The sequence below is a fragment of the Odocoileus virginianus genome, chromosome 13, assembly GCF_023699985.2.
Source record: "Odocoileus virginianus isolate 20LAN1187 ecotype Illinois chromosome 13, Ovbor_1.2, whole genome shotgun sequence".
Lineage (NCBI taxonomy): Eukaryota > Metazoa > Chordata > Mammalia > Artiodactyla > Cervidae > Odocoileus > Odocoileus virginianus.
The window spans coordinates 7407639-7418672 of NC_069686.1; the positions used below are offsets into that span (position 1 = coordinate 7407639).

At 35.7% G+C, this 11034-nt stretch overlaps 1 pseudogene; it reads left to right on the plus strand.

The window, feature by feature from the left end:
• The first annotated feature begins 9377 nt into the window (after positions 1-9377).
• LOC110128709 (phosphatidylinositol N-acetylglucosaminyltransferase subunit P pseudogene) lies at positions 9378-9824 on the plus strand (annotated as a pseudogene).
• The last annotated feature ends 1210 nt before the right edge of the window (positions 9825-11034 follow it).

The following is an 11034-nucleotide window of genomic DNA, read 5'->3' on the forward strand; positions in this document are numbered from 1 at the left end:
AAGACAATGAATAGTAAAAAATAATTGAAGTGTATATACATTTATATATTATACTGTGTGAGAGCATGGGAGAGAGGAGGGGAGAGGGAGACACACAAAGGACTGATATTCACAATAGATGAGGAACTTCCACAAGCAACATTTCTTGCCAAAAGATTGGAGCAAACATGTTTCATAAAAGAGAATATATAAATAGCCAAAGATTCTCAAATTTTAATCATCAAGGAAAGACAAAATAAAATTACATTTAAGTACCATATGTACTCACTAGGATAGCAAAAAATTTTTAAAGTTACAACCAAATATTGAAGAGGATGCAGAGCAAGTGGGCCTCTCATATTGCTAATAGAAATGCAAAATGGTACAAGTACTTTGAAAAATGATTGATTCCAGGTCTGGAACATAAAATGTGCAAGATAATTCTGGAGCATTTTGTTATAGCAAAACACAAGGAAAAATGAATCAGTAACGTAAAGAGGTTATCACTGGCTAAGGGACAGATGTATGTTGCTATCCAGGAGTTTATAACAACAACTCCTTGGTAACTCCTGGAAAATGCTAGGGAATTAGAAAGTTACTTAGAAAATAATGTCAGTAGCAACACTTATTGAAGATGGTGTCTTTCTCCAATGTATATTCTTGCCTCCTTATCATAGATTAGATGATCATAGGTGTCTGGGCTTATTCTTGGACTTTCCATCCTCCTCCATTGATCTGTATTCCATTTTGGCATCAGTACCACACTGATTTTATTACTGTAGCTTTGTAGTATAGTCTGAAGTCAAGAAGCCTGACTCCTCCAGCTCCATTTGTCTTTCTCAGGATTGCTTTGGCTGTTTGGGGTCAAACAGCTAAAACACATTGGGGTCTTTTGTGTTTCCATACAAATTTTAAAAACTTTTGCTCTAATTCTGTGAAAAATGCTATTGGTAACTTGATAGGGATTACACTGACTCTGTAGGTCACTTTGGAAAACTGGACAGTAAAAAAAATGAAATGAGAACATTCTCTAACACCTTACACAAAAATAAATTAAAAATGGATTAAAGACCTAAATGTAAGACTGGATACCACATAAGTCCTAGAGGAAAATATAGGCAGAACACTCTCTGACATAAATCACAGCAAGATTTTTTTTTTTATCCACCTCTTAGAGTAATGAAAATAAAAACAAAAATAAATGGAATTTAATGAAACTTAAAAGTTTTTACACAACAAAGGAAACCATAAGCAAAGGAAAAAGACAACCAAAAGTGGGAGAAAGTAGTTACAAAAAAAGGGCCCAAAAAGGGCTTAACATGCAAAATATACGAAGAGGTTATGCAGCTCAATATAAAAAAAAACAATCAAAAAATGAATGTGAAATCTGAATAGACTTTTCTCTGAAGATAGCCAAAAAGGACATGAAAAGATATTCAACATTACTAATCATTGGGCTTCCTTGATGGCTCAGACTGCAAAGAATCTACCGGCAATGTAGGGACCTAGGTTTTAAATCAAAACTACATGAGATACCACCTTATACTGGTCAGAATGGCCAAATGCTGGAAGAGGTATGAAGAAAAGGGAACCCTCTAATACTGTTGGTGGAAACATAAATTGGCATAGCTACTATGCAGAATGGTACAGAGATTCCTTAAAAAACTAAAAATAGAGCTATCATATGATCCAGATATTCCATTCCTGGGCATATATCTGGAGAAAACCATAATTTAATAGGATACATGCACTCCAGTGTTCACTGTAGCACTATTTACAGTAGCAAGGACATTGAAACAAACTAAATGTCTATTGACAGATGAATGGATAAACAAGATGTGGTACATATATGCAGTGGAATATTACTAAGCCATAAAAAAGAACAAAATAATGCCATTTGCAGTGACATGGATAGAGAGATTGTCATACTGAGTGAAATAAGTCAGAGAAAGATAAATAAATATCATATTATATTGTTTATATGTGGAATCTAAAAAATAACATAGTATAAATGAACTTATTTACAAAACAGAAAGAGTTACAGATACAGAAAACAAAGGTGTGGTTATCTAGGGGAAAGGGGGGAATAGGGATAAACTGGGAGATTGGGCTGGACATATACACACTACTATATATAGGTAAATAACAAGGATCTTCTATTTAACACAGGGAATTCTCCACAATACTCTGTAATGACTTATACAGGAAACAAATCTTAAAGAGTGGATATATGTACATGTATAACTGATTCACTTTCTGTACAGGAGACTGACACAACATTGTAAATCACTTACCCCTATAAAAATTAATTTGATAAAGTGTGCTAGTAAAACTTTGTTTAAAAAATATATATGGTAGGTAAAGAATCATCCATTTAACAGATTCTAAAATGTACCAATTAGTTGATGAGGAAGGATTTCTCTTTATAGAACTATTTAGCTAAAAACTGAGGAATGACAGAATTTTTGAATTACCAATTTATAAATCCTAAGTAACAAATGTGCTCAAAGATCCATCAGTGGCTGCTAACCATCACTTCAAAGAAAACCAAAGTAGAAATGCTAGAAAACATGTACCTCCTAAGGGAACTGAAAGCACACATCACCAGTGATATATTCTTTAAAAGAAAGATCTGAATCTAATCATATTTATAGAAGTAACAACACATAGAGAAACATATTGAATGGTGGAGATGCAAAAAATATAGAAATATAGATTATGAAAATTATATTAAGTCAAATGACTCAGTTTCTTCTATAAAAAATTTACATTATTAAGAAAAAAAACAGATGGACAGAAAACCTATAAGGCTGAGAGTCTAATCAACTAATTGCAATATATAGACCTTATTTGGATTCTATTTAAACAATCCATTTGGGAAAAATAATTTAAAAACTTCATCACTTATGTTCAATGATACTAAAGAAATATGATTATTGGCATTATAAATAGTCCTCATTGTTTTAGAAATGTACATTTAAATATTTATAGATGAATGTAAATGATATCTGGGGTTTTCTTTAAAATGATCTGAGCCAGATATTGCTAATTATAGGGATAACAAGATTGGACGTGAGTTGATATTTGCAAAATGGGATGATGTGTATGTGGACTCATTTTATTATTCTGTCCTCTTTATTTCTTCAAAAATAGTTCCAAGTATCTCTAATAATATTTTTTAATCATTAAATTTAAGTGTCTTCTCTTTGAAAAGCCAACCTAAAAGGACAAAAATTTACAAGAAAGAGCTGGGCATTCCCCAAATTGGGAGCAAGATGTATAAAAGGCTACAGATCTAAAACAACATGATGTGGAAGGGCACTAGCTCACAGCTGGCTGGATGGAGAAGACATGGAAGGAACCAAAAATGAATTTGGTCAGGTAACAGGCTAGATCATAAAGAGTCGTGCAAAAGCATTAGGATTTTAGTCTGTAGAAAAATACTATTCAGTAGAAATACAATGCAAGCCACATGAATAAAGTTTTATAGTACCTATATTAAGTAGTGAAATGAATTTCAAAAATTTTGGATTTATTCAATTAAACAATGATCAAATATGTGATCAATTTAAACATTGTTAATTAGATGTATTTTTTTCCTAAATTTTCACAAAATACATTTTACACTTAAAGCACATCTCAGTTCATAATATTTCAAATGTTCTGTAGCCACAAGAAGCCAGTGACTATCATATTCAGCAGCATATCTGTCAAACTTTTATATGAAAATTTCAGATATCTGCTTTTCATTCTTTCAGTCGCCAAATCTACTCCCTGTGACTTTCACTTTCATGATTTCCACTGCAGACCCTTAGCCCTAACCGATTTACTCAAGTCCAAGATTATGCATCTAAACTGTCTATTGTACATTGGTATTTAACATTTACCTCAAAATTGTCTCAGATTAAGTTTATCATCTGCTTCCTTCACTTCTACATCTTGCTATAATTACTAGTATCTTGCTCTCTCCCTCTATTCAACCCCTTCTTCTCATTTGATCAGCTAAAGGATTCTAATTCAAAAACCTCTCAAAAATTATCTAACTTCCACAGTAGGTCTAACTTCCTGTAGGTCACAGCTGCTGCTAAGTCGCTTCCGTCGTGTCCGACTCTGTGTGACCCCATAGACGGCAGCCCACCAGGCTCCCCCGTCCCTGGGATTCTCCAGGCAAGAACACTGGAGTGGGTTGCCATTTCCTTCTCCAATGCATGAAAGTGAGAAGTGAAAGTGAAGTCGCTCAGTTGTGTCTGACTCTTAGTAACCCCATGGACTGCAGCCCACCAGGCTCCTCCGTCCTTGGGATTTTCCAGGCAAGACGACAAAATTATTAACACCACTCCAAATGAGTCTTTTTTTCCTATTTTCCATCACTTGGTCATCCTTCAAATATATCCTCTATTACTCCAGAAGAACACTGTCATGAATTAGTATAATGATGATAATGATTATAATAATAAGTATAATGGAGCAGGAGGGGAAGAGGTAGGGAGGGAAAGTGGCAATTGTAGTAACAGTAGCAGTGGTAGTGACAAAAACTAAACTTTTCTCTTTAAACATCTCCCTGTGATCTACGGGAGAAGGCAATGGCACCCCACTCCAGTGCTCTTGCCTGGAAAATCCCATGGATGGAGGAGCCTGGTGGGCTACAGTCCATGGGGTCTCTGAGAGTCAGACACGACTGAGCGACTTCACTTTCACTTCTCACTCTCATGCACTGGAGAAGGAAATGGCAACCCACTCCAGTGTTCCTGCCTGGAGAATCCCAGGGACGGGGGAGCCTGGTGGGCTGCAGTCTATGGGGTCGCACAGAGTCGGACATGACTGAAGCGACACAGCAGCAGCAGCTGTGACCTACAGGATAAAATTAAAAGGCAAATATTATGTCATAAAGCTTTCAGTGCCATTGAATAATATTGCTCCTTTAGATAAATAGATTTTACCCTATTTGTTTATAAAGAAGAAAAGCAAAAACAAATATTTTTTACCTATAATACTAACTAAAGTATAATTCTAGACGGGATACACTGAAAAGTTGATATAAATATTGTTACACTTATTGTTGCTATACTTACTGATGTATAAGTGTAAATTCATCAGCTCCTTAAAATTAAGTCATCTATCTCATAACAGAGGGCTTTAAAAAGCATTAACTCCCTTTATCCTCCATAATTACTCCCAGAATATTGGCTGATTAGAATCACACGACTTAGTGTATCAGCAGGTAAAGAACATACATCTGCCCCAGTGACAGGAGTGGCTCCTGATGGTGAGTGCAATCATTAGGTAAACAGACTCGGATGGGCGGCCCTGGGTGAATTACTGGTGCAGGCAAAGGAAGGGCAGGATTTATGCCTAGCATGCACAGCTGGAAGTCGAGTAGGTGCAAGGACTAATATATATCGGAAAACCGACTGCCTTACTCTGTTTCATTGAGACTGCCAACTGAAATACATTATTTGACACTGCTCTGCAGAGCCAAATCATTCATCAAGCTGTTTAAAGCTCAGCGCACCACCTGTCCATGGATCGGAGTCATTTAAAAAAGTAAAAGTCTCCTCAGCCCCATGACAAAAGTAAAGATACTTCCTTTAGAGAGAACAAAAGTTACGCCATCCGTTGCCAACAAAATATGCCACAATACTTGAAATAATAGATGAAGAAAAGGAGACAGAAAATAAAGCATGCCATTCAACTTTTCTAGATGATGGTAAAAGGCACATCAAAAAGGGGCCATCTAATACATCACAAAGTGGGAAAATGTGTTTTCCAGCAGCTTCAAATTTTAGAAATTCTATTAAACCCATAATTTCAGTGTAACATTTTATACCTTCATTATTAATTTCCAGATCCTTGTTTATATGATTATTAGATGCAATGAAGGCAGGTAAAATAGAGCTCATCCTCAAAATACTTTATATATCTAAAGCTTTTTTGTAGCAGTAGCAGTATTATCTTTAAACATTTTTATTCTTTTGAACTTTCTTACCCATTATAGAATTCTGGGAACAGTTATTTTTAATTCTAGTGACAGACTGCTCCTTCTAGTTGAACTCAGAAAAAAATGCAAACAGTTTTGTAAAAGTCTGTCAAATAAGATTTTTTTATTTGGAGCTAATTTGCTTCACTCAAGCATACTTTTTCTTTTCTAGCAGTACATCAACAAATATCTTTTACAGAAATCATTGAAAGCTCGTAAGTTCTTGATAGTTGACAACTGGTTGGGTGAAAGCATTATTGGGAATCCTTAGATAAAATTTTGGGAGAGGCCTGGACCACGTGCAGTCACTGAGGAAAGAGGCTTAGATTTTTTAATTTTTATTGAAATATAATTTACAGTGTTGTGTTAGTTTCAGGTTTATAGCAAAGAGATTCAGGTATAGGTATACTTCCTTTTTAGATTCTTTTCCATTATAGGTTATTAAAGATATTGATAATAGTTCCCTGTGCTACATGCTTTAATAGTAAAGAGTGATCCTAGAGAAGGATTAAAGACATTCATATTATATTGATACATCTAAAAGTTAACATACCCTTAACTATGGCAAGAACTTAATTAAATCTGAATGTAGCAACCTGCATAAATATCAAAAGCATAATGTTGAATAAAAAAATCAAGATGAATACCAATATATAAAAGCATGATTTATATAAATGTTTAAAAATGCACAAAGCAACACGGCATATACTTATGAAGTGAAAGTCACTCAGTCATGTCTGATTCTTTGCGACATCATGGACTGTGGCCCATCAGTTTCCTCCAACCACAGAATTCTCCAGGCAAGTATGCTGGAGTGGGCTACCATTCCCTTCTCCACATGCAATTTTGAGTCTACCGAAAAGAAAACAGAAAATTAGGCATTTTCAAGAGTTACAGAGAGAGTTATTACTAACTTAAGCCAAAGCCTTGCCTCCTTCTTATTGTATCTTTCATGTATTTTTCAAACCTAAAGACAGGGAATATTTCATGCAAAGGTGGGAAAAATAAAGATCAAAAATGGAATGGATCTAACAGTAGAAGATACTAAGAAGACGTGGCAAGGATATACTAAACTATATAAAAAAGATCTCAATGACCCAGACAACCACGATGATGTGATCACTCACCTAGAGCCAGACATCCTGGAGTGTGAAGTCAAGTGGGCCTTTGGAAGCATCACTATAAAGATGGTGGATGTGATGGAATTATTTCAAATCTTAAAAGATAATACTGCTAAAGTGCTGCACTCATTATGCCAACAAACTTGGAAAACTCAGCAGTGGCCACAGGACTGGAAATGGTCAGTTTTCATTCCAATTCCAGAGAAGGGCAATGCCAAAGAATGTTCAAACTACCACACATAATTCCACTCATTTCACATGCTAGCAAAGTAATGTTCAAAATTCTCCAAGTTAGGCTTCAACAGTACGTGAACTGAGATGTTCAACAGTATGTGAACACTTTCAGATGTTCAAATTCGATTTAGAAAAGGTAGAGGAACCAGAGATCAAATGCCAACCTCTGTTGGATCATAGAAAAAGCAAGAGAATTCCAGAAAAACATCTACTTCTGCTTTATTGACTACACTAAAGCCTTTGTGTGAATCACAACAAAGTGCAGAAAATTCTTCAAGAGATGTGAATACCAGACCACCTTACCTGCCTCCTAAGAAACCTGTATGCAGGTCAAGAGGCAATAGTTAGAACCAGACATGGAATAATGGACTGGTTCCAAATTGGGAAAGAATACATCAAGGCTGTATATTGTCACCTTGCTTATTAAACTTATATGTAGGGTACATCATGCAAAATGCTGGACCAGATGACTCACAAGCTGGAATCAACATTGCCAGGAGAAATATGAATAACCTCAAATATGCAGATGACCACCCTTATGGCAGAAAGTGAAGATGAGCTAAAGAGCCTCTTGAAGAAGGTGAAAGAGAAGAGTGAAAAAGCTGGCTTAAAACTCAACATTCAAAAAACTAAGATCATGGTATCTGGTCCCATCACTTCATGGTAAATGGGTGAGAAAACAATGGAAACAGTGTCAGACTTTATTTTCTTGGGCTCCAAAATCACTGCGGATGGTGATTGCAGCCATGAAATTAAAAGATGCTTACTCCTTAGAAGAAGAGCTATGACAAACCTAGGCAGCATATTAAAAAGCAGAGACATTACTTTGCCAACAAAGGTCCATCTAGTCAAAGCTATTGTTTTTCCAGTAGTCATGTATGGCTGTGAGAGTTGGATCATAATGCAGGCTGAGTCCTGAAGTATTCATGCTTTTGAGCTGTGGTGTTGGAGAAGACTCTTGAGAGTCCCTTGGACTGCAAGGAGATCCAACCAGTCCATCCTAAAGGAAATCAGTCCTGAATATTCATTGGAAGAATTGATGCTGAAGCTGAAGCTCCAGTACTTTGGCCACCTGATATGAAGAGCCAACTCATTGGAAAAGACCCTGATGCTGAGAAGGATCAAGGCAGGAGAAGAAGGGGATGACAGAGGATGAGATGGTTGGATGGCATCACCAACTTAATGAATTGAACAAGCTCCAGGAGTTGGTGACAGACAGGGAAGCCTGGCGTGCTGCAGTCCATGGGGTCCCAAAGAGTTGGACATGACTGAGCAACTGAATAATAGAGAGAGGAAATCAAGTAAAAATAATGACTGTGTAGTTATTTGCGACATAGTCAAACATGAAGTAGTCAATGAAGTAAGTTCCTTCTCATTGGGTGTGGCAGAACATGTTGAAAAAAAATCTATAGCGTGTCAATTCTTGGAAGGAAAAGAAAAAATAAATAGTGAAAAATTGAACTATGAGATGTAAAGAAAATGTATTTCAAAGAAAATACCAAGATAGACTTTTATCTCTTCCAGGTAGTATGGGCTTGATAAAACTTTGATTCAGGAAGAGTTGTAATTAGGGAAAAGAACACCATACATTAAAGAATGAATCATATCATTTGAGAGAGAATAAGAGAAGTCTAGTAAATCTTTGGAAGAACTAAAAGGTGACATACATACAATTCCCAAACCCAATTCGCATAGAAACCATATTTCTATAAAATGCAAAAGATCTTAGAGTTTCTTGGAAGAGTGCTAATTCAGCTAATCCTTAGCCAGCATCCTCTAAATATTAACTGTCTCATCTTTGTACTTATTGAATTTTTACCAAAAAAAAAAAATCTTTTATTAAAAATATAAATCTTAGGCTCTTCCTTCCCTGTTCTCACAGCGGCAAAGCCTGCAGAGTTGGGGTGGCACTCAGTTCCCCCATCCCGCTCTCCCCTTATCTCCCCCCACCTTCAACTGCAGGATGTGCGTGCACACGTGAGGTTGGGGGGCTGGTTGCTCGTGCAGGCGACATTTGGATGCTTGTGTGCACGTGTGCAAGCAGAATATCTAAAGCCACAGGGAAAATGGTGGAAAATTCACCATCACCATTGCCAGAAAAAGCAATTTATGGCTTTGTTCTTTTCTTAAGCTCCCAGTTTGGCTTCATACTGTGTCTTGTGTGGGCTTTTATTCCTGAATCTTGGCTAAACTCCTTAGGCTTACCTTATTGGCCTCAAAAGTATTGAGCCATTGCTCTGCCTGTGTACCTCCTCATTACCGTAGTCATTGGTTATGTCCTCTTATTTGGAATAAACATGATGAGTACCTTTCCATTCGACTCCATTCATACTATCACAGATAACTATGCCAAAAATCAACAGCAAGAGAAAGACCAAGAAGAGGCCATCCCAGCACTAAGAGGTATTCCTATTAGTGAAGTAAACCAAATGTTCTTTCTTGAAACCAAATAACTTTCCACCAAAAACTTAATTGTATGTGGACTAATACCAAATATTTATTATAAATTTTGACATAAAGATTTTGACCATACTAATTTTGACTATCTTTCTGATTAATATCTGGTATTGAAATGCAAAAAAAAGGTAGGTTGAATTTCTTTTATATTAAGTTCTATTAATATTATAAATGTTATTAAATAGTAGTTACTAATGGACAGAATAAATAAAATACTGCATTACCAAATGGCAAAAAAAAAAAGAAAGAAATATAAATCTTAAAAGTCTTTATTGAAGACAGCACTAATTATAAGATAACCAAAATAACTGATAGTGATTTGTTTGGAAATACATTTGGAAGTTGCACATTCTTTTCCGGTAATGAGAAATTGCACATGCAACTTGATTTTTAACTATTTGAAAGTCCTATCACAGTCTCTCCTAACCAGAGAGCAGGATGTCTGCTGCTCTGATAAAATTATTCCTCAGATATCTTCTACAACAGTGCTGTTTATGCAAGAAAACAGTATTACAGCTAGTTTTCTGATGGTCTTCCTGGGCAGGCATCATACCAGAGTGGATCCTGATGAATGGATGTTTTCAGCAAAATATAACCATCTTTTATTCTCTAATGATTGGGAAAACAGCAGTTTCCACTCTGGTGGTCGGAGAGAGAATGACTTCAAGTCTTTTTAAATGTGTTGAAGTATTGGATCTGCAAGCTGAGTCAATACGAAACCACTTCAGCGTGGTGGTAGAGTCATCAACACATTAAGCAATGATTACCTCTCATACTTTCTATCTGTGAATTGTTATTTGCTTCTTCAGAAACTACTTTTGAACACTTAATACAGAGCAGTGAATATCATCACCAACAATGCACAAAGTTCTTTTTTCTTCTACAAGAAAAACTTGAGGTGAGAATTATGATTGAACAGCATGTCTACAATTTTATAAGAACCAGAATAAATTCATGGTAACGGTTTTCAACATTACAGCTCTTCTTTTCTGTTATTCCTCTGTAATCATAATAGACTTTTAGTTCAATCATCATGTTTAGAAGAAAAAGAATTCTTTAGATACCATACAACAAATACATGTTGGATTAAAAACTTATAAATGTTTTGCCTGTAGGTGTGATGAAATGAAATAATGCCTTTCTTAATAGTCTCAAAAGTAGCTCCGATGACTCAAACTGATACAACTTCACTGATTTATTAAACTGCATATAAAATTATCCTAACTATATTAGCATGCCAATGTTAATAAAATGGCCTAGATAAAA